Source organism: Scomber japonicus, chromosome 13 (assembly GCF_027409825.1).
Source record: "Scomber japonicus isolate fScoJap1 chromosome 13, fScoJap1.pri, whole genome shotgun sequence".
NCBI classification, from domain to species: Eukaryota; Metazoa; Chordata; class Actinopteri; order Scombriformes; family Scombridae; genus Scomber; species Scomber japonicus.
Window position 1 is genome coordinate 8,529,646 of NC_070590.1, and position 25,457 is coordinate 8,555,102.

Here is a 25,457-nt window from a genome sequence, read left to right on the forward strand (position 1 = left end):
ATAATAATAATGATTATGGCTAGTTTTGTTTTCCTGTTTTAGTTAACACGAGATCACAATATATTGATTGTGAATATATTTTTATATACAAATAATAGTACTTTAGTAATTTCAACCCAACACCATCAAATAACGTGTTAGAGTACAGAAACTAAAGAACAGAACATGTCTGTAATAATTAAAACACATGACTGCCTGCAGACTATCAGATCATAAATGTTACTCAGTTTTGAAAAGGAAGATTGATCTGTGTTCAACCTTTCAAACAAACAAAGCAGCTCTTCCCAGACTCTGTAAAAAATGATCTCTTCTTATAAATCCAATACAGCTGAGAGTCTGCAAAGCTGCATTCAAACCAATTTTCACACAGGTGATTTCACTGATTAATCCTCCCTCTATGATTGAAGGTGTGCTTATCAGTGAAATCACTAGCTGAAGACTCTTCTCCTGCCAGCTGCAGCTCATACACCCTGGCAGTGTTTCACAGTGGGGACACAGCTGGCTGTACTGATAAAAAACCATCACTTTCTTTTCACCCATAATTGCTCCATCTCGATCAAACAAACATGTTACATCTGATAGTGCTACGTGCTTTCTCTCTGCAGGTTTAGGGAAGCTTTCAAGCATTTTTTGTTTTGTTTTTTGTTTCTCTTAGCAAAAACAGATATTGAAACATCAGTACTTGGCTTTACACCTGTGCTGACTGGACAGATTAACAGATTTGTTTCTATGATTCAAACTTTACTCGTTCACCAAAACTCCAGGTAAAATACTGTGTATCACTATAAACATCTACAGATGATTAAATAACGGCCTGCAAGCAACCTTGTGTATGTAGCTGTATGATGGATGAAAATCAAGGTTTCTTGATATATAACATAAAGGATTCAGCGGGATTGAAAAGCATCATAATGCAAAGAAAAGGGATATTTCACTCGATCAGGGTTATTCTTTTATAATATATATTTATAATATATTATAAATATAATATCTTAATTACACTTGATTATGTATCAACACTTGCGTATAATGAAAAATATGTCTCAATGCAATAACTAGATAAGGTTGCCTCAGCGCTGAGCATCTAACTCTACAGTGAGAGAAAAGATCATCTCATGGTTTTAGAAAACATACATTTAATTGGTGTATTCAAAGCTTAGCCACATGTTGTTTCCTTCTTCAAGAGATGAAGTAGCTCAGTTATTATAGGTGCTTTAAGTTTGTAAATGGGTGAAAGGTGATAAAGTTTCTGTTCAAGGCTGGTCTTTGGTGACTGGATGGGAATGTCCTTCTTGATGTTTCTCTAACTGACCATTGACTCCCGGTCAATGACTTTGAACCCATCCAAGTCAAGCCTGTAACCAGATTTGTGGTGTTGTTCACAGCTAACATCGTCTATTTCTGGTGGTTATTTCAAGTCTGTTGTCTAATGATCTTGCACTGCCCACAGCTTTTATATGTGATGTCATATCACCAGTTCTCTTCTCTTGGGTGTCATGTCTTTAGGGAGATAGAGATGCTTAATGTGGCTATAATCAATATATTTGTATAATAATAATATATAAATTGACAGTGTAATGTCAGAGGTGTTGCTCATGGTGATAAACCTGCAGAGAATAAGCAGTATCTTTGCTACTCCCCTCGGTTTCACAAAGCTTTACAGAAAGTTTCGACTCATTGTTTAGCTGCCCAGCTGCAACTTTACTGTTTTGGTCCACAATCATCAATTTCAGTGTCCTTCTCTGTTTTCAGTGACAGAGCTCTAAAAAACGACTGTACATAACACTGCCTGCTCAGCACCAAATTTCAAACAGACACAGATAGTGATAACTGGGTAACATTGCAGATACAAAGCCAGATATGTCCCTCAGGAGTTGGTAGAGAGCAAAAACAAAATTAAAAGAGAGTTAATATTGGTCTTACATTCACCAGGTGGACAGAAACATGACTCCAGATGAATGATAATGTTTTAGATAACTGTTGGATGTGGATATAAGCAACTGTTTGTTAGCAAGTTTCCACTGCCCCCTTGGTCCCCCAAAGAAATCAAATCAAATCAAATAATGAAAATTTAAGATTTTATAAGGTTTATACAATACCAGCAAGATATTCAAACAACCTTTAACCCCCAGCTGCACCAGAGTGGCTATGTATTTGAATAAAGTCAATTTCACTGGGGGCAGATTGCAAAACAAACCCAGGCTTTTTTTTTTTAGCTCTGGTTCTCTAGCTGATTGATATTTCAGTGCAAGTTCAGTACAAGTTAATGGATGGCTGCTGGCCTAATATCAAACACAAGACATGGTCAAAACTTTGGTTGAACCCTGTAAGTTCACTCTGAAAATGTGGCTGGTTTGTTACAGGGATAGTCAGTGGTAGTGTATTTAATGTGAACTCCTAGATATCAAATGTTCATATTCTAATGTCTGTTGTGATGTTAATAATATTTGCTGGTGTTCTGAAGTAGCTAGTTGAGTAAAAATATATATGTATATATATATATATATATACACGAGTGTAGTTGCAAGGACAATACTTTCCCCCCTCATTTACTATTCTAATTACCTATATGTCATCATCCCCTGCTCTTTCCCTTCATCTGTTTCACTCTGTGTATGTCTCCCGTTTTTCGTCCTGTGTTGACTGTTTTGTCGGAGTGACAGTTATTTGGGGTGCTTTAACTGTGCGATTCCCCTCGTGCTTTTATGCTATTTTTTCTGTGTCATTGTTGGTGGTTGTTCATGGAGGTTGCAGAGGAAAAGGTTGCAGAGGAAATTGTGAATGAAAGTTTTGACAGCGTTTTGGTTGCAAACGCCTCAGGCTTATCTCCACCCGGTTACCGAAGTTACAGTCAAATCAAGTGCATAGCAGCCACCCCACACTGAACTGATACAACTGCCAACATGAGTCACTTCTTACCTTCAAGACTCATGTTTTAATGCTGTTAAATGCAGCTTGCACCCTAGCATTAGTTCAGTTATAAAACCCAAATGCACTGCAGAGCGTCGCTCCTGTTGACTGCTGACAGCTGTTGAAGAGCCAACCACACTGTATGGTAGAGGAGGAGACAGTAGAGACACTGGCATGCATCTGTTTTAACAGACGTTTAGCTAACTTTGCTGTATTTTACACTAGAGCTATGAGTGTCAGAGTAGACGCTTTGCATCATGCTGTTGTCCTTTGTTTTCATCATCTTGTAGCAATTCAATTTTAAAGACCAACAGTCAATGACAAAATCCAACACACACTATAGACTCTCACTATAGGGCTGGTGCATGGTTGATCCAGCCAACCAGAATAAAATGTTCATTAGTGGGTTTGGCATAATGAGTGACCCTTGCACATTTAACTTGATTTATTGTTATGATCTAAAATATCAGTTATTTCAGGTCTGTGTCTTTAACAATGATTGTATTGCAAGCAGAGCTCACAGAACTTCCATTATTTTTTAAAAACTTGATCTCTGGTGTATTACATTTTCTCAAGATGCAGTATGCAATCCATCATTAAAACAATGGGTCCCATAAAAAATGCATTCATTCATTGTGCTGTAGGAATAAAGTTACAGAGGGAATCTGATTGCCTCATCAGAATTCTTGGTGTGTACCCTTGCTGAAAAGAAGGACCACATTAATCAAGCAGCAGAACCCCAATGAAATGCACAAAAACCCTCAGCCCTCATCCCCTTCTTCTCTTGACAGAAGAAGCCCTCCTCCTCATTCAAGGTCCCTTTCAGCATGAATCTGCACAAACCTGTTAAAGTGGGTGACTGTGAAAATGTGTTAACACCAAATTGCAACTATCCCGTTCAACATAAAAACGTTCAACATCATTTAATCATTTATCAGATATGAAGTTCATAATTACGGTATCATCAGAGCTCAGAGGGCTCACATGTTGATTTTCTCTGCCGTTCCTTCTGTTAGCTCCTCTTGGGAGATCTCCAGATGCTCTTAGGCCTGCTGGGACATGTAAAACATCCATGGCGGTTGGATCTATTTCTGGGTTTACTCCCAGTCAGCCTGGTACCATCTAAAGGCAGAGCTTTTTTTCTCTGCCTGGAAGTAATCAGGCATCGTCTAGTTCATTTCAAAATTATACAGTTCTTTTTTGGCACAGATGCCTTTATTTAACATTAGACAGGCAAGAAACAGGAGAGGGGGGGGGGGGGGGGTGACATGCAGCAAAGGACCCCCAAGTGGGATTTGAACCGAGGTGGGCTGCGTATGTGGCATGCGCTCTAACCACTCGACCACCTGTGTGCCAAATTCTTTTTTTTAACCTTTAAATTCATCAAGGAAAGATGAATATGAGTTTGGTTGACATTGTTGAGTGGGTTCATGCAGATCAAAATCAATAGGTATTTGGATTTAAGTTGAATTAAATAAGGATTGTTGATTCATTCACAATTTTGGGGGCCACTGAACACTTTCAAAACTTCATAATTTTACATACACATATTGTTCATATAGTTTAGTCTCAAAAATGATTGAATTTTTGTTTTGTACCTGAGAGAGGGTGAAAAGTTAGTCAAGTGTTCTGTCTTTTGGCCACACCTTCCTACAACTTACAGATCACCTTCATTGGGGTCCGATAAAGCAGATACAGCGTCAACATGGTTGATTTTGGAGTCAAAGCTATCAGTCTTTAAACACTGTATTTGTCATTGAGAATCCAAAGCTTGCACGCGACTCCAAGAACAGTGCATCTATCTTAGAGCTAGTGGAGCCCCTCTTGTGTAATTTGAAACACACATATTTGGGTATACTAATTGGTTGCTCCAGTGGGTGATTCCTGGCTTTTTCTGTGTCTTAACCACATGTACTGCAACACTGTCAAATTGAGTTGTGAGGAGATGAAAAGACAGACAAACAGCCAGGTGAACAGTTCTTGGATTGTTGGATTTGTTGAGTATAAAAGTGGACAGATCTGACAGGAAAATTATCATGTGACAACAACTGCTCTAGTCTCAGTTTGTCATTTTTATAGCTTAATGTACACACACATAGACACACACACACAAACACACTGCCACTCATTCACTCACTGTATGACTTGGAGTGGATAAATCTGTGAGTCCATCCGCCCATCTGCCTGGAGAAGAGGAAAAATTGTTGGTCCCAAATTAGAAGTAATAATTTATAGATCACTGGCAAAGAATGAGACAGAGAGTGCAAGAGAAGAGAAGTTGTAAGTCCTGTTATATACTCCATCTAAAGAACACTCACACTACATCACACAGAAATGTTACTGGCACTGATATGTGAAGTCTATGATTTGTCATCCAACTTTTCTTTGCAAGTTAGCAAGCCAGCTGGTTCAACAGTGGCTGTAAAAGCCAGCAGCATTTTAGCTTTCAGTTCAAATGGACACACATGATTACTAAGAACCTATTTTTGACAAATTCCTCCAGTGGCCATGTGAATCATGACAAAGTACAGTACAGTGTTATGGAACCACAAAATCTCTTTGTGAGAAGATTGAGGTGAATGGATGATTTATAACACAAAACACTGCTTTCTGTTTCCTGCTTGCAGTTATCATTGGTTTCCATGACCATGTCTTTCCCTAACCCTAAACAAGTCACCTTTTTTGGCTAAACCTTTCCAATAGTGGTCTCAGACAAGAAAATTCCAATATTAAGTAATGTGAAGAGTTACCACAGCCATAATCTACTGTAGCTGCCATATGCAGATATTGTAGGTGCACTATTCAATCCTTTTAAATCTCTCAGCTGCCTTAGACACAGTCGATCACTCCTTCCTCTTGGATTGTGTTAATGTTGGCATCCAGGCCTACTTCCAAGATCGATCAGCCTCTGTTAGATTTGACAATGTTACCTGATGTGGAGTACCACAAAGCTCCATATCAGGCTATTTTGTTTACTCTGAATATGCTTCCTTTGGGATCTATTTTCAAAAATATATAACATTTTCTACCATTGATGACACCCAGCTGTACCCCCTGCTGAGTCCAATGTTAGCTCCCTGTTAAAGTCCTGGATGGTAAAAAGCTTCCTCTGGCTCAACAAGAATAACTGCAGTCCTGAGCTTTGGTCCAAAAGACAACTCAGAAAGCACATTAAATGCCCTTGGGCCTCTGTCATTAAATATGAGGTCCCAGGCAAGAAACCTTGGTGTCATTTTTGATTCTGGTTTAAAATTTTAAAAACAAATGAACCAAGTCGTTAGTACTGACTTCTTACATCTCAGATCACTTGCAAAGTTAAAATCATTCCTGTCTGTAAATGATTTGAAGACCATAGTTCACGCTTTTATTTCCTCCTCATAATCAGTCAGTCAGCCCCATCTTGCCTGCGGCTGGTTCAAAATGCAGCAGCGAGACTCTTCACTGGTAGAGAAACCATATCTCGCCTGCACTGGCCTCTCTTCCCTGGTTACACGTGAGGTAGTTTACTACCAATGATTATATCCCCCCCCCCCCCCCCCCCCGTCCATTAATATCATTAAAACCCATCTCTGCTCTTTAGCCTCTCATATATCTTCATGGAGCCATGCCTGCCCACACTCTGGCTTGTATTGGTTTGTAATTATTTGTGACTGTGTTGTTATTTTTTGACTTGAGAGAATTATATAGAATGTCCTCCTCCCTACTGTTAACAGCAGCACAATATTCAGAGAAACATGATTGCTCCTTAGGACTTTCTCTCCAGTCTACTTCTACTTTCCTGAAAAATATTATACATTTATTCAAATGCAAATCCGAGGAAATTGCCAACCTCCTTCCCTTTTGGGCCTTCTGTGCTCAGTTGTAGAACAGACGTTGTTTTAGCAGTCTTTACTGACAAAAGCAAAACTAAATACTGAAGCTTTTGTTACATTAAAACACTCTGCTTATGTTGGGTTTGACAGACAGTTTGGCCCACAGTAGGGGACAGCAGAGTGCCCATACAGATTCTGACATCCACTTCCTGATGCAATTAACCTACCACAGGCTGAAGCTCTCAGTCTTCAAAGTATGACTCCACTCAATTAAAACTAGACATGAAAAAGCTGGAAACTAAAACCAGATGGATGATGGTGATCTTTCTCTCCATCTCAAGATTGTCGGTTTAAATTGATAACAGCTATTTTTAACTGCCAGTGGCAAAAGACAAACTTGATATTTCAACAGAATCTTCAGTTGAAGGAACATGACTAAAGTTAAACCATGTATGAAAAGGTTGTATTTGACACCGATAAACACATTTTTGTTTAACAGAAGAGAATAACCATAACCCACACTGTTATAAAATGTCAACACTTTAAATCTCATTTCTTTTTATTTACAGAGTTTGAATGTCTGTGCACTAAAATGCTTTACACTTGGAACATCTGCAACATTTGCAACTAAAGTTCTTCTAATGCATTTCTGTAGGTGAGCTGATGTGCTACAAGGTAAAAAGTTAAACATGCAAATGTCGACTTGCAGCATTCCTATCGTGTTCATTTCAATGCTCAACTAATATAAAACAAACACCATGCTTAAGATCCATACATCAGCATGTGAGAGAACTGTTGGACTCACAAATTTATCTGAAATGTATGAAATTGGGCACTGTTTGCAATCTGCATGTAAGCAGTGCTTGCACATCTGCTTTCTGCCCCAGATGTGTAGTTTAAACTGGAGCAGATGCCGGACATGAGGGTTTGTTTGATTTCTTGCAAAAAGGAAGGTAGATTTGTAGTTAGTTACAGTATAAATGATATATATATACATATACATATATTAGTACCAACAGTCATGAAAGAGATAGTTTGGGGACTTTACGTGGTGGACTTTTTTTTTTCTTGTTCACTCTGCTAGAATTTTTGTCCTCCCAATCATATTCTTTATATATATTAACAATTTATCTATAATTGTGTGACCCTGTTTATCCATATTGCAATTTTGCTATTTTGGTCTACTCTGTACACACATCTATTTCATGTCTGTCTGTCTGGAAACAAGGATTCCTCCTCTATGGCATTGATTTTTAATGTGAAAGTGCTTTTTTCAGTGTTTTACTGGTTTCAAACGCTGGGTCCATTTATTTATTTATTCTGGAGAGGAGGAAATATCTGCAGTTAAATCAGTTCCCAGTAAAAACCTCCTGAACAATGAACACTGAAGGAAGCCTAACCTGGAGAAGCTGACTGCAATGACGGCAACGGCGGTTGTTTAACAATGAAGACAGCAACTCCCATGATCCCACGCTACTGTACAACACCATCAAACTCTGGATTGTGTTAGTGTATTAATTAAGAGATGCTTAGCTGCAGAATTTACATATTGCGCATTTAAATTGATAAGAAAGTAGGACAGGCATATGCATTAGGCTTCTGTTTGTGCCTAATCGACTGTGTATACTGTTTATACTAATTTTAAATTAAAATGTATATCTTAAATACTCTTTATACTCATCATGTTGTGTGTGTTGACTGAATTAAAAACTACTACTACTACTACTACTACAAAAAGACAAACAGAAAAATCCTAACTGCTGGAGAAAATACTTGAAACATTTCCAACAGCCTGACAGGAACAATTGTGAGTGACTGAAAGACAAGCACAAAACTATAATTTAATCTTGCTATGATGAGAGAAGGGCTTCAATGATGAGGACAATCCTGCTTGGATAAATAGTGTTTCACAGTGTGAAGTGTGTTGTATCTTCTTTCTTAAACAGCTGTTGGAAAAGAGGTGGTTCTTCTTATGTCGAGGCTTGTCCTGAGTGATAGATTGACTTAACAAATGTATCGGTTCACTTGGGCTTCCCCTGTAAAAATCTATGCTTCATGGTGTGTTTCTTTTCATAATGATGATTACATCCTCACTACGTATACATGTTAAAAGATAAACAAACTATGGGCTTTCTCAGACTGTGTTTTTATCAATCTCTATTTTATGGTCCAAAATTCACATCAGCTTCCCTTCCCTTCAACCCACACCAATTCTGACATTATGTTACAGCATCACTGGAAGCCAATGTGGATTGATACATTTGTAGAAATAGAAGTATCTTGGTTTTCTAAGACAGATGAATGATGGACGTCTTACACGCTCCAGAAAGGCTTCCAAAATGCTAGCAGAGTGGATTGCCATTAAGTCTGATATAATGACAGCAGCACAAAGATAACAGGCTAAGGGCTGTTGGTATCTACATCCTGTGGAGACCAGCTGCTTTCAGATGCAGGTCACACCATGCAATCAGTGTGTACAGATACATAGTGTTCATCTCATAGAGGTCAAAGGGTAAAAAGTCTGGTGGCCTTAATTGGTGGTAAACTACAGAGCAGCATGCCAGGGATTCTAATAATATACGCCAGATTGAATCAGCTCAGCTGCACCACAACTGGAGGAGACCTTGTTTTGTCTTGAACGTCTTCTATCAGGTTATCGATTCCCTTCTCTCCTCCGGCAGCATGCTGTGATGCTTATTAACCCCGCAGATTTAACAACACAGAAACAAGTGAAACTCAGACCTCCAGAGGCGAAGAACGCTTTGCTGCTCTCTTTCTGTCACAGCAGGGAGAAGAGAGGAGGGGGGGTGAGTACTTCAATTTTTTTTTTATTATTATTTTCACTTGCAGAGACTTAAAACAGCTTTTAATTGGATTATCTTGACACATGATTAAGACAATGGGTCTCCATGCCTGTCTCCTTAGTTTTTAACAGAAATTTTATTGCAACTCTTATAATTTCCACTGCAGTCTTTTTATTTATGACCTGCGGGTGAGGAACAAAAAATAAACAATTAATCCTGTCTGGAAGAAACATTTCCCGGAATACAGAAACCAGATCACCAGTTCTCCAGTTCTTTGTTTGATGGAATTGGTTTTTGTAACTTTATATTTTATTAACAACAGATTAATCTTTAATCAAGGACACAATTGACATCCACAACTATATCTTAAAGCTCACAGTTTAGAGTTCAGTTTCAAAATATCAACACTGAGCTGCAAGGAAATTTTGTGATTTGGTAGGGAGATATTAGGCATTTTAATAAAATCACAGAGTACATCTTTTATTTTTCTGTGATGGGAATAATACAAGTATTATCACACAAGTACTTGTACTGTAAGTGCAGAAAAGTATGCACTACATCATAATCATGTAAAAAAAAAAAAAAAGCTGTCATATTTCTTACTGCATGGATTACATAACATTTTGACGTTGAGCATGTATGGGAAATAGTGAATTAAATAAACATGATTTTATACTTTCTATATAAAAAAGAAAACAAAATCGATTAATTTATTGTTTAAAAAGGAGAACAGTAGTAGGGTCTCAACAGTTGTAGTGCAGTTCACCATGATGTTATCACCCCTGCAGCTGTTACCTCGATCACACTGGGTTGTTTTATCCAGGGAGAGGCATCTTGTTGTTGCTAGGTAACACACTACAGCTGTCAATCACTTTGTGCCGGTGAGCTACAGTACACATAAATACCAACTGCAGCTCAGGCGGTTCAAATTACAACTACAACAGATAAATAAATCAAAAAAATGTGCCTGGAATGTGCCACATAAAAGTTACTACATTAAGATTCACACAGTCTTTTTTTTCTAAGTTTGTTGTCTTTTTTTTTTTATGAGAATAAATGGGGAGCCTGTCCATATTTCCACTGCCCTATGTTCCCCCAGTTAAATAATGAAGTAAAGAATTTCACCTGTCTTTCAAGCATTTTCATGGATGAAAAATAACAACATGTGTAGAGGCAGATATGTGTGCATCATGGTATAATGTGAAAACAACAAGAGAGATGAAAGGTCAGCAGTTGCATCAGTTGGGGATCTTGGAACAAGCCCTTTTAAAGAGTTGTTTTTACCATATCCATATCCCCAAAAAGGAGATCAGATGTTAGGTTCCCAGGAAATCTGACATGGGCTCAACATGTCAGGTCAGGTCGACCAGACACTAAAACAAATAACACCTGCACGTAACACAGTAGTATAAAGTGTTTGAAATGTATGAGGTCATCAATAAAGATCCCAGTGGTTGTTTCGAAGACTTCTGTTCTCAGTCTCTTACTTTAGGGTTACTGAATTTAAGTAATCAAGTAATTATCCTATACATGTTATGTGCATTAAGGAATGTCCATACCTGTGCTGTGGTGATGCTGGCCTGAGGAAATATAGGGGCTAATTTTGATGGAAAGAAAATTTCTAAGAAATGGGGGGACATAGGGCTGACCCTGTATAAAGACCATTGGGTAGTCATAAACAATAACAACTGTTAGTTAAAGGAAGACCCTGTTAACCTTGATAACAAAGGGACATTAAATACAGGTCAAAATCAGTTTAGACCACTTTAATACATGCTCATCGCCTATATGCTCCATGCAAATCTGTTGGAACAATTTTTTAAAAATCCTGTACATTTAAAATAGTGTCCTGTCCAGTGTTACACATCACTGCTGACTCACTATGGATATCGATTCATGCATATTGAGTGCAAACGCGTTCTCATAAGTGATGCAAAGTGAATGAGAGGGAACTACGGAAGTATCTTCAAAGGCCCTGTGAACGTCCCCAGAGATTCTCCACCTGAGCTCACTCCAAATTAACCTGCTTATCTCAAACATCTTACGAACTCACACACACACATACAACATATGTATATTAAGACCCTGTGGACTTTGTGATGAGGAATTTGATTTAATATTCCAGTTATAGGAGAGGGCTGTAGTACCGCAGGGAAATCCATCATCTTTTGCTGCAGCTTCAGGCTCAGGTTGATCAAATTAAACTTCTTCTACACTGTCTGCTGCTTTGTAGTTTTCCAATATCTCCAGAAAAGGGTTAGGAAATTCTTAGAAAACATATTCTGAACACTCATGTCCTTTGAGATTATTACAGAGTACACTATAAGAAAAGAAAACTTCCTCTGTTTCTGTGCTCTGAACACAAATGGCACACTGAAGTAAACAGATTTGAAGGTGAAAATGTTTCTTGTCATTGATGTATGCTGTGTAATCTATTTTAGGGAACCATTTAATCTACTATCTGGAGATGTTTTCTAGTAGAGAACTACAGCTTCACACTTGCTTCCCAGACTTGTCAATAAAGTTTTCACCCATTAGCAGTCATATGAGGCAACGTTGGCCTGTTAGTCTAACACTGTGGTCACTAATTTGTTTGAGGAGCAAATTCTACCCAGTGGTCAAAGTAATGAAAAAGGGAGTGGACTGCCACAAGAGACTCCTGTTTCCTGTTTGTAACTGCCAGCGTCACATTTCGAACCGTGAGTTGGGATATGACTAATCGTAAATACTTTAAAAGGAACCCCTGACTATTAAGACATATAGGCCTTATTAGATTAGAGATGTCATCAACTATATGAAAGTGATATAGAAACACTCTTGGTGTAATTTTTCATAAAGTTGGAAAAAAAAACATTTCACTTGTAGGTCACCATTGTTGTTTAAAGGGTAGTGACGTCAAATGGTTGCATCGGTCTTCTATTTACCCTACAGAGAGATAAAAATGTCTTTTGTTCAGCCAATTTGAACCCGAGCAATGTTAGAGAGGAGGACAACCCAGAAGACATTACAACAATTTTAAAAAATTCAAAAAATTCAAAATTAAGACGATCGGAGAGGTGAGGAGGAAGAGGATAGGAGGAAGAGGAGGGGAGAGGGTGTCTGTGCAGCAGCTGCTTATCTGTGCTAACCGGGAGGGAGAATGTGTGTTGTAAAGAGCTCCGCTTTCTGTCAGCTGCTGTTCAAGGTAAGCGTTCGGATCAAACTATTGTATGATAAAACTGCATTGTTCTTACTTGCAGAACACTGTACATTTACATTTATAACAGTATAGAAACAGAAGTTGTCACACCATCAGTGCACTGACAGTGTTAGGATTTGCAGCAGCATCAACAATTGAAATGGTCACACTGGACTCATGGGAAGTTTTTTTTTTAATTATTTTATTGTATGAAGAATACCATTAATGTATTAAACAGAAAAAATGATTTGTTGCAATCATCAGTCCCAAACCTTTCAAATAATTGTTGTGCAATTCAGGGTAATACTTTCCTCCCAAACAGCTTTTGGTTGTCAGAATAGCAATAAGCTGCAGCTCATATATTTCCCACTGCTTTCTAAACTGTGGGTGAGTTGAGGTGATACTCCACCTGTTTCTGGTTTTACTTAATTTAATTCCACGCCAGAAGCTATGGACATCTATTCTGAAGATGTCTGGCCAGCTGCAGTGTGGAAAACTATTTATATCTGATGGGGGTCTCTGCAGGTCTTAACCCTCCAGTGTCTTTACCTTTTAGACTGTGATTAAAGAAGAAGAGCAAGTGAATAACACTTGTGACTGAGCTGTGACTCAACAGGATGTCATGTAATTTGCAGGAAATATGTTTGCATTTAAAGTAGAAGTTAATTTTTGAATAAACACTTAAGGTCAACCTGCAGTCAGATGTGGTAAAGTTCACAAAAAGCTGAATTCTAAATTGAGCGAACTCAAAAGCAAAACCTTAAATGTTAAGTTTAATTGCCCAATTTAAAGTTTGAGTTAAAATTTTTTTCCCAATTTTCTTTTTTTCCTTATTTTTTTTTGCAGTGTTATCACAGGTATGCAGCTTTTCCTTCCAAACTAACACAAGCAAGTAGCTTTCACTGATTGGCACAACTTCTTCTGAAGCAAGAATGTAATTACCAAAATAATCTAAGTGCTTGTCTGAATGAAAATGACTACCTGATACCTACATATTTGTTAAAAAAACACATATGTTGATGACTCAGTGTAGTATAAACCACTGATTGGAAATTATACATTTTATTCTCTAAGGAAATTCAAGATTGCTCTTTTGTCATTAAAGAAAAGCCCAATTTAAGGGTCAGGGCCCCACAAATAAATCAAATAGGATACTGACAGTTGAATTTTAAATTAGTTCTGATATTTTATTTCTTCTCTGTGAATATCTGCAAAATGTAAATATCCTGAAATTATCAAAATTTAAAAAATAATCTGTAGACATTTAGAGGCAGCTTCAATTGAAGGGGTCACAAACATTTCTGAATGGAAGTAGATGCTCTAAATGATCTCTAACTCTGCAGGAAGTAATATATTTAGCCATAGTTTAACTATTTTAGTGACTACTATAAGACACTGGAAAATACTAAGCTAACAGATGGAGACAGGAAAATGCTACACAGTGCTTCGAACAATGTTTTTGAAGGTTTGCTTGTTTTTTTGTTTTTTCCTGTTGCAAAATCTTGGGCTAAAAAGGGTTATGTGAATGGAGGCAGGAAAGACATAGCTATGACATCATAATCTGCTAAACCTAAAGGCAAGAAAAAGCACCTCTAATTGCAGCATATTTTTAAATGTATTTTATTTATTTAAGATTTATTTGGCAGGGACATTATGCATCAATCATTCATTTAGTTCACACTGCAACGTAAATATGTCAAAGCTAGCCTGGAGGCAAATTTACATCTGTAGTCCCTGAGCAGGTCAACAGATTAACAGCATGCCATGCTTCATGTAGAAACATAGCTTAGTTTGTAACATAGCGTTATATTGACACCAGTCTAATTCTTGTAAACTTAGCAACTGGCTGAGATGGCAGCACCCCTCCGAAACCAACCCCTCCTCCCTCAACCAGCAGTGGAGGGAAAAGAGCAGAGAACAGGATGAGTGACTGATACTCACTGATGTCTGTGTTCTTCAGTCTTTCTAAACTTCAGTCAGTATTCTGAAGTCAGAAATATTATTTATTTTACTGAGTTTCCAGAGATATATATGACTTTGCTGCTGTAAACATTTGGGTTGCTGCTCTATAAACAATATTTAGTTATATGTTTTTTTTTTTTTTGAAACATTGAAATAATAGTTGCTATGAAGAATTGGCTGTGTAGAAATTTTGTGCATTTATTTGAAAAAAATAGAGATAAATAATAAGCCTGCAGATTTTTGTCTTGGTCCATATTCATTTGTGTTTGGATCCGGACTGGGGTTCACCTATAGGCTACCCCTTTTCCACCGAGCTGGAGCCAGTGCTGGTTCAGAGCTAGTGCTAGAGCCAGTGCCCAGTTGGTGCTAATCCAAGCACCTCTTACGAACCTGTTGCTTTTCCACCGCCAAGTAGCCACGTGATTACATCACTGTATAATGTAGCCAGCGCGCCTTTGAAGCACTTCCATGATTCACCAGTGAAAGGCAGCAAAACGAAGGAGAAGAAGAAGAAGAAGAAGGCCGCGGCGGCGGCTCTGGCAGAAAATTATAAAAATAGTACTTTTAATAGACAAATGTTTAACCCTCTGTAAATCACAGTTAGCCACGTTAGTCAGCTGCTGAACGTTAGCCCCGCTAGCCAGCTAATAAATGTTAGCCCCACTAGCCGGCTAATAAATGTTAGCCGCACCCCCAGCCCGCTGACGTAATCGGTTCTTGCTTTAGACCAGCAAAGAGTTTGTGCTTGCTCTGGCTCCCGTTCTGAGGCTCGGGGCTGGAGCTTTGGCGGTGGAAAAGCAAAGAACCGGTGCTTAGACAGGCTCTGGCTCCGAACCAGCACCAGCTCCAGCTCGGTGGACAAGGGGTACTATTGACTATCCTTGGTCTATGATGTGGCCAGAGTAGGTGTGAGATTCCCATGCAACACTGCTGGGAGGTATATTCAATTAACCTAAAACTGTTTCTAAACAACGTAATATGAAGAAATTGGGACACAAGGTGACAAAGAGAGGGATTTGTTTTTGTGCCAGTGCATGCCACTATGTTATGCTGTTTTTGTGAGATCAAGGCAGTTTTCGAACTGCGGGTGAAACCTGAAAGTTTTTAGGTGACTAATAGTTAAAAACAGAGAGACAGAGAGGTAGAGTCTCTCTAGTCTTATCAGAAGAGTGGTTTGCAGTTTCAATCAGCAGATTGGGAGCACTTGTATGCATCTTTGTTTTTGTCAGCTCTCACGCTAACAAGGACATCAGCCTTAAAAATATTCACAAAACAGCTTTAGAAATGAAATGAAAAACATTGAACAGAGGAAGAACACTGGGTGAAGACCTCTTTTCTCTTGACTATTGATTACATCTGGCTTCATACTATGAGCCCCCTTGCCTTGCTATTTGATACATTAATGTGTTGCAATTAAATCCTAATTGGTACTTATTCCCTTTATCTGCCCCAGCTAGTGTCTTTTTTCACTAAATGGATTAGGCAGCATTTCAGAGCTTCCCAGGTTTCTGGGCTGTAATGAAAAGTTTAACACTGTACTGAAATCTGGAGCTGGAGGACATGTTCTTCCCATCCGGAGGTAAAGTGAGTCAGTAATATTGCAGAAAGCAGATGTGCTTTTTCTTGACTGAGTGGAGATGACAGAATTAAATTGCTAAACCACATTCACTTATGGTAATTTCACAGTCTGGGGATTTTTGGGAGTTTGTTCTATTAGCTCAGGGTGAGTTTGACATGTTAGAGAGCCACTGCCCAGCAGCAGCCAGCTATATAGTTCTTTTAACCTTTATCTACCCAGGAAAGGTGTTAGAAGGGTATTATGTGTGATTCTTTTTTTTAACAACACACCACTCGCACCCTGGACCTGCCAAAGTCTCCTTCCGTTAAGCACTGAGCATTTCTGTCAAAGTAAGTTGGAGTTCATGGCCTGAGTCTATGGGGATGAACAACAGGCGGTGTCCTAAAATAATCTTATATGATGATCTCACAAAACGCAAAATAATTATTATAGTGGGAAACAGATAAAGGCCTTAAAGATATGCTTCTTTCAAAATAAAAATAGAAATGAAAAAAAAAAATTGCTACTCTTAAAGGAGCAAAAAATGAATTTTTAACAGAAGAAGCAGGAATCAACAAAACTTTTCATGCTGAATTGTTTCTTTCTTCTTTCTTAATTTTACTTATTACATTATTATTATTCCATGTATATATGTAATGTTTGTGTGTGTGTGTATTGTGTGGAGTGCTGTGTGATCTTTTTGTATGTTTTATCTTGCGTATTTCGTGACTCATGTCAATCATTTACTTTTACTTTTTCATGTTTACACAATCAGTTTTTCTGGCCACTTAACCAATAAGATATTATCACTATTATTAGTTCTGTTTGTGAAATCAGGCTCTTGAGCTGCTGGATATTATACATTCTTCACCAACTCATTGCTAACATCGTGTGCCTGCCATTTGTTGCTGGGCAGGCAGCATACAGCATACAGTTTGTGGGCTGAAAAAAAAATCAAAACATTGAGCTGACAGAAGCTGGAACGCTCTGGTGAAAACTCTCTGTGGGTTTGTCAAAGTGAGCAACCCCTTTCAGATTACGCACAATCTTTTGATCCATTGTTAATATGAAAATACTGAGTAAGCTGTTTGGATTTTTGGGTTATCTTTCTGCTGTGATGGATGTTGTAAAAATGTCTGGTGGTGTGTCACTATGAATGTGGTGCTGTAAATGAAGCTAGACAGTTAAATGTCATCAAAACTAACAGGAGTATTGTTGGCCAATAATACAAAGAATACTATTTTATTTATAGAGTGATTTTCAAAGAAGTCAAGGATCACTTTCAAAGAAGAAGGAAAGCAAAAAAAAATCTATATATAAAACACTCTAACAGCATGAAAGGCTCTGACACTGACAATGCAGACTGTTAGAAAGGTAACTAATGAGTGGAAATGCATTAATTGGCTGGCTGTATAATAGAAGAAATCCCACCCATCAACAGTTTCAAAAAGTGAGTTTGATATGATGAAAATCATCATCATCATCAAGGATTATTATAAGTCTAATGAAGGCAGAATCAAAGTGGAGAATAATGAGGCATCTTTTTATCAGATTTGTTCAATTTTTAATAGGATTTTTTCTCTGGCAGTATTGTGCAGATTGTCCAGAGCCTGGGAGCATGCTGCGCTGTAAGCAGCACGAATCACTGATCAATAAGTAGATACTGTATTATCTGGTTAACTCCCAACACAGACTGGAGTGTAACTGAGGCAGCCAACTGGAGAAGGCTAATCCCTCGAGTTTTCTTCTGAGTGGGAGTTCAGCCACACAAATCCATTTGACAGTCTGACTTTGTTGCAGGATGTCCATCCTGTTAATCACTGACCCAGATATAAGAGCTGCATGGCAAGTTGTCCCCGAACAAAGCAATGAATCCTGTACATTTGCTCCAGATTAGACATATCTCCATTAATTAAATTTCATTGGTCTTCAATTTCTTCATTACTGGCTTTGAATAGTGTCTTTGGAATGATGTTTTCCACTTTGCATGCAATCATAAATTAATTAACCTTAAAGGTGCAATATGTAAGAATATAAAAAAATGTCCTTCTCATTAATGACAGCAGTGGCCATTAAGTGGGCTGCTGGTTAATGTGCTTACAGCAGTGCTATCATTAGCTAGCTCAAACCTATACTTACAGTATATTTCACATGCTTTGCAATAATGTTAGATTACCTGTTCAATAGGAAACAAAAGTCTGAGTGTCCTTTATAAAGAAATCAGTCCACAGGCAACCAGGAAAGCCAAAGTAAGTCTCATTTTATTGTTTCTTCAGATTTTGTTGATAATTTTTTACATATTTTTTTGTTTGTTGTTCTTAACTAAGATTCCTACACAGTCCTTATGTATTGCTCCTTTAAATCTGAACTCACTTCATCACACATATGTCACAGGGTGTGTATGTGAGGGGATGTATGTGATAGCTGGTCCTGGTGGTGGTGCTGTTTTGGGTAGGTTTTATATTCACCTGGAAAGATACTTCGGTGTATTTTGATTGGTGCACTTGGTTCTTTAAGGCGGTTTTCCATCTTTCTCCTGGCAGCTAATTAACAGGTGCAGGGCAGGTGTAAGCTACAGTGTGCCAGCCAGGAGAAGAAGCTTGCAGTTGCCGTGACGGAGCAGTGTAAGAAGAGACTCGGTGTGCACACAACACAATGTAAGAACAAAGGAAAGATGCCAGCCTACGGCCTGGTTGCAAATAACGAGAGTGTAAAAGCTGGGAGAACAGCCAACATCCCGTAGTGAGTGAGGCAGAGGGAAGGAAACGGAGCTCGGCACAAGCGGCACGCTGCGCCTGCAGGCCGCTGCAGGGAAGGGGGAGACAGTTTGTGGCAAAGTGGAGGGGTGAATGTATGCTTCACCCCCTCCTTCACTTAAGTTCACCATTTTATATTGGTTTTTTAACTGTTGAATGTGAGGAAGTGGTACGGCTCCATTCAGTAACTTCAAAGGCACCTGATAAATTGATATAAGCTTTATACTGAATAGGAAAGAACCCTCCTTTTGTTTTATATCCCTCTGTTTTCTGGATAGATTTGGTTTATTTGCATTGATATGTGGTTTGTTTTGGTTGCAGTGTATTTAGTTAACAGATTATTGTGGCTCACCCCCATTAGTTGATATAGCTACACTATTCCACCTTAAAACCTAGCCCTGTGATAAAATGGGCTTCTGGCAATACTATTGGTGCAAGTGCTTAAAAGAAGACTTAGGGTTGCTAAATATTACAACTTTGATTTCATTTTCGTCTAGCTTTAACATGTGACCTGTATTTGGATATATTTTACAGGATAAAGAAAGGAGGATGTTGATGCAGGTGGAAATGCAAGCAGAATGGTCTAAATGGTTCATTTTCTCTCTAAAATGAGTTCCATTTAAGCTAAATCCAGATTATATATATTTTTTAGAGTACTACAAGACAACATGCTGACTGTCCATGTTGAATTTATGAACTTATATTTACTACAGGTTCCCCATGATCCTAAACATGAGCCAACAAGGTCAAATGAGGGTTCAGATGGACATTTTCCTAGCTTACCCATGAAGCCAGTTTTACCATTTTCAATGTCTGCATTTTCTAAAAATGTAAAGAGAAAAAACATTTTTTTCTTGTTTCAGAAAGGATGTGCCAAGAGGAAACATTCCAATTTTACCTGCATGTTGCTAAAGGGATTATACATCATGGATTCCCAGACGGTTTTCTTGTCCATTGAGATGCACTCTAGCTAAAAATGTGAAAAGCTCCATATTACACAGAGCTAAAGAGAGAAAAGGCATCATAAAAATGTTCTCTGCAGTCTGGATATTCCACTCTGTGTCTGTCCTACACGCTTCATGTTACACATCAGGGGGCTGTATAGAAATTTTAAAAGGCCTCCTCATCTAGTATGAAGGTTAAAGCTTCCATGACTACTGACTTGATCCATCTTAAAAGTGCATACAGTGTAATGATACTCCTGTAAAGCACTTGGGGATACTGAACCTCCACCAAAGAGTGGTTGAGGGTTTTGTGTCCAGGTTTACAGAGGGTTTGGTATAAGGCAGCGTGATTCTTCCAGCTCACATCTCATGTCCTCGTGTTGTTTTTGTGGAAACGAAATCCCCCTGTGGCTAACGAGCATCTGTTTGCATGGATAAGATATGACGAGGTGCAACAGTCAGCATCGCTTAAGGAATCATTTCACATTCGACTCATTTGAAAAGACAACCAGAGGACGGCAGCGGCCCACATGCCCACCAACGAGCCCTGCGAGACCCTGCAGTAAACCTGCTCTCCCTGAGATAGGAAATGACAACTTCACAAATAACTGTTGATGTGGGCTTTTTAATATTTTTATTTTTGTGTGGAAGCATTGACTAAAATTAGAAAAAACAAACAAACAAAACAACACACAAACACATGTACACCTTATTTTACATTGATGACATAGTTTATTATTATAACTATTATTGGTGGAGCTCCTAAACTGCATTCCCAATTACTCCTGCAGTTTAGTTCAATTTCCTTTTTACACAGATTTTGTTCTTTTTGCCTCATTCCCTTCACCTCCTCATACATTACCTCAACGATGAACATGATCCTTTGTCTGTGGCTTCAAAATCTGATCTCCCAAGTCTGTGGTGAGGGTTTAAATAAGAGAAAGATCAATGTCATGGTTGGTCTAGCTCCATATCTTTTTTCAGTCAACAAACAATGATGTGATTTTTCAGGCTAGGGAACCAAAACAGATCAACAGATATTTTACTGACAATTAACAAAAAAGCAGAGGGGTATTAGTCACTCCCTGAAATTGGTGTGTATATTAAAAGTCTCTTGATGTGTTGAACACAAAGAGAAAAACGTGTAGGCAGGCGGATATATACAGACAGACTAAGGTAAGAGAAAAAGCTCCAGCTTAGAAAAAGATCTGATTAGGGTTGAATGCACCTGCAAGCGTTCTCTCTCTGAGAGCCGCTGAAGGACATTACATAAAAAAGCTCCCCCATTAGCTAGATATGACAAATAATAAAGACATAATGAAGATGTAAAGTTAGCAAAAACAGCCATTTGCATTAAATCAACAAGAAACATAATTATACAGAATGAGCAAAATACAATTAGCTAAATATACTGTATATGCTAATTGTACAAATGTAGGATGTTGCAAATCACTTGGCAAAGTGCCGCAGCAGCATCTGTTGTTGCCAACAGTAAATATTCAAAACAGCAAAAACACATTATAACTCTCATCAGAGTTGTTATAGCACTGAAATTATGTATTTTGCTTAAAAAAAAAACAAGTTAGCCAGTTTTTTTCTCTTTATATTAAATATTGAAGTCGTGTCTGATGAGTAAAGACAGCAGAGGTTTCAGTCTGCATAAATATTTTTCTCTATTACTAATGCAGCACACATGCATGAGTAGAGACTTTCTCCACCACTACACCGTCTCAGGAGCATCCGACAGTCCTCCCCCATATTTTGATCGAGGACCAAATTACCAGATCGCTGTACCATGAGCAGCTGACAAATGTCTTTGCAGTTGACAAGCGTGTGATTCATATAAAAAAATAGTTTTTAATTTTGTCTGTACCAAACTTTTATTTATTTATTTTATTTTTCTAGTCTCCACTGCTCTCTTCTAAAGTAGGTACTGCTGTCTGGGGAGTTGACACAGAGTCCAGGTTAGAAATGTAAGAAAACTGGAGAAAAGGTCAAGGAGGACAGTATTTGTAACATACCTTGAATGTATATTTATCCACCTATCATTACTCTTTAATAAAATGAAAATTGAATTGGATACCTGATTTAACAATGATTTATAAACACATGGCGACTCTATGAATGCACACCAGTGTTTGTTTTTCTAATAAAATACATCTTTCCTTTATAATCTAATGCAACAACCTACCTTGTCGTCCTCCAATTGAAAGATTGGCGGTTGGATTCCCGGCTCCTCCAGTCCACATGCCGATGTGTCCTTGGGCAAGACACTTAACCCCAAATTGCTCCTGTTGCTGTGCCAACGGTGTATGAATGTGAATGAATGGTTAAATTCCCCCCCGATGAGCAGGTTGGCACCCTGCCATCAGTGTATGAATGTGTGTGAGTGGGTGATGTAATGTAAAGCGCTTTGAGTGGTTGCAAAGACTAGAAAGGTGCTATATAAGTACAGTCCATTTACCATTTACCTTATTCTTTTCTGTTTCAAATACAGTAATTTACAAAATATGTGTTGATTTGTATAAAATCACATTGCAATAGCTTATCTTCAGAAAATAGGGTTTTTAGGACCGCATTATAAACAGAATATCTAAATGTAATGAGTTAGTTATGTTTGCACCGTTAATGTGTTTATGCCTTTCATAATATCTTAATCAATTAAAAAATAAATCCCCACTGTGTGGTTAGAGATCTGTGCGGGGGAGATATTTAGAATAAATAGAAAGTTTAAAAACTTTTCTCTCTCTGCTGCTTTCAGTAGAAAGCTGTGATATTTGTGTCATTGAGATTCTGTATTCCTATGTGCAGATAACTCATTGAACCCACGCACTCTGCTTGGTTTCAAGCAGAAACTGCTGACAGAGGACGACTAAAAGCTTGCCGCACCTCCTCCCACATCAGCCTGAACTGCAAAGTTCCTTCTGTCTGTTAAAGTGTCGGATACAGACGACACTGTTCACTTGTGCACAAACTTTCCCGCAGGAGTGGAAAAGTTTCAATGTGAGATTCCACTAACAAGAGTCAATAACAGTAAGAAGTTGAAAGTTTAGGGAGCAAAAAGGTGCTATCAGAATGGCAGTATCATGCACTAAGCACTGCCTCCTGCAGAGCTGGCGGTGGACAGACTGAGGCTGACTGTTACACCGTGCAGCGCTGGCACATCTGTTTCAGTCACTGCTAATGAGGAAGACTGCCTGACAGGCCCTGCTGCTCCTGCACCAGCACATTCACAAGCTGCCCTATAGCCATACATATTCAACAGCCTCTGTTCATTTGTATAGCATTAACCCCACTCTCACCCTCTGCCTGGCAACACTGAAAGAAACATGCAGAGTGTTTGTTGGAAAGGTTAAAACCTGGATTTCTTTGTATTTTGTGATTGTTTGCCTGAAGGCACAGAGGGCAGGGGTACAAAAACCGAATGAAAAGGACACATGTTCTTCTGTTTGAAATGTTGTCTTTTGGGTTGCTCTTCATGAATATGTTTTGTTTTTCATATGCAAATGTAGTCAAACTCACTGTATATAAATGAAAAAGCCTAAAATTTGGGGATATTGAGGAATGATTTATTCAGTTTTTATTTTTCAGAAAAATCTCAAAAATGCAAAAAGATGTGCATACAAATTAGAGTATAAAAATGACATTGTGTAACACAAACATTGCATGCATTTTATATTATTGTATTTATTTTATTTTTATTGTATTCTTATTGTGCAATGCATAACACACTGTCCAACAAATGAAAATAATAATTGTAATAAGATAATTAACAATAACAATCAGAAAAATGCCCTTTAAGCATAAAATGTGTTGTTTATTGTATTTTATTATTATTATTATGTATTAACATTGTTGTTGGTGGCCAAAGGCTAAAGCAGACTGCAGACAAACTGGAGGATTAATAGCGTAATAGTCTTATTACTGTAAGAGCTCAAAATTTTCTTCTGAGGAAGGATTTGTATGTTGAGTAGTCTGCTGTTATTTAGTGTTTTTTAATGTTCTCTGATATGAAGCAGCAGACAGAAAATAATAAAAGGAAGGCTGATATTCTCTGTTGTTCAGTGTGGCACTGCTAAACCCTGGAGACATGTGCTGCATCACTCCCCAGCCTGACTACTGACCACCTGGATACCAACTGCAGGTCTGACCTCACTAGCTGATTTCAGGCATTGTTTCATTTAAATGACCTTAACATTGGTGTAGATTTTAGCAGAAAATATATGGTTATATATCCCTACCAGTGGTAAAGTGTTGCTGAATTGTCTCTACCAATATTTTTACCATTCTCAAACGATCCCGCCATGTTAGTATAGACCTATCCAGAGTTCCCAGGTTGTTTGTCTATGCAAAACATGGATTATTATGATAACAAGTTAAAGAGCAGGTTATGGGGGATACTTGACTTCATGATCTGGCAGCCCTCAATATCAAATTGTATTTTACATTTTCAACAAGCTGTGGCCAAACAACAGCAGCAGTAGTGGTAGTGGTAGTGAGAATCTGAAGCGGTTAGCACTAGTGTAAAAGTGTCAAACCCCTCAGACCTGAAAACAGCCTCACTGGACAAAGCCAACATCAGTAAATTGATATTATATTTAATTTCAAGTGTTAGGTGCTGTAATTAGAGGTGTAGTAAACTATAATAATCTAATAAATTTTTACGTACGCAGTCGGAGGGAGAAACGTCTGGTACAAACAGAGGACCCGCGAAAACATCAGTGTGGTTTTATAACGGCGGAGGGACCAATGGAGGGACAGACGAAGACCCGCCGGAGGCTGATCTACTGGATCAGTGAGTAACATCAGCTCTGCTTCACATAAACTGTAACGTTACCTGCTGACATTCAGCTCACTGTCTCTCTAGTTAGTCAGGATATGTTGTTGCTGTTGTGATGTTATCTGTAAAGTAGCAGAGATGTTACTACAGCTGTTAATGTTAGTTTCGCAGCTAACGTTAGCAGCATGCTAACGTAACCTACAACGTAGCTGCTGTGTAGTTGCTCGCTGTGTATCTGGTGTTTGTTCACTGCTTTCAAAGTGTTTACAGTCATGAAGACATATAAACAGTGGTTTGCTATCACAATAATCTCTGCTATCAAACTGAAACTTGCGCAGTGGTTATGTCCGTTACCATGACAATGCGTAGGATAAGGGGGAATAAATCCAGGCTTCAATCATTGAAAAAATGCATTCTGAAGTTCAGCTGAGGCTAGTATCAATTTCATGATTATCAGTGTTTTTAGTTACACTTTTATTCCACTATCATTGAGTCAGAAAGAGTACCAACAATACAATTCCATCATTTTTGATTCACAAACATCATGTTTAGCACCATTCTGCTTGTTTCAATCACAATATGTTGAATCAACAGTCTAAAAGCCCAAGTTTAGAGACCATGCAATCCAAATAATCATGTCTCCAGATTAAAGTCTCTTCTGTGAGAAAAAAAATTAGAGTCAAGAGTTTATTCATTGGAAACTCAATATTATGATAGATGATAGATGTGATTTCATCCAGTATTTCTAGCTCC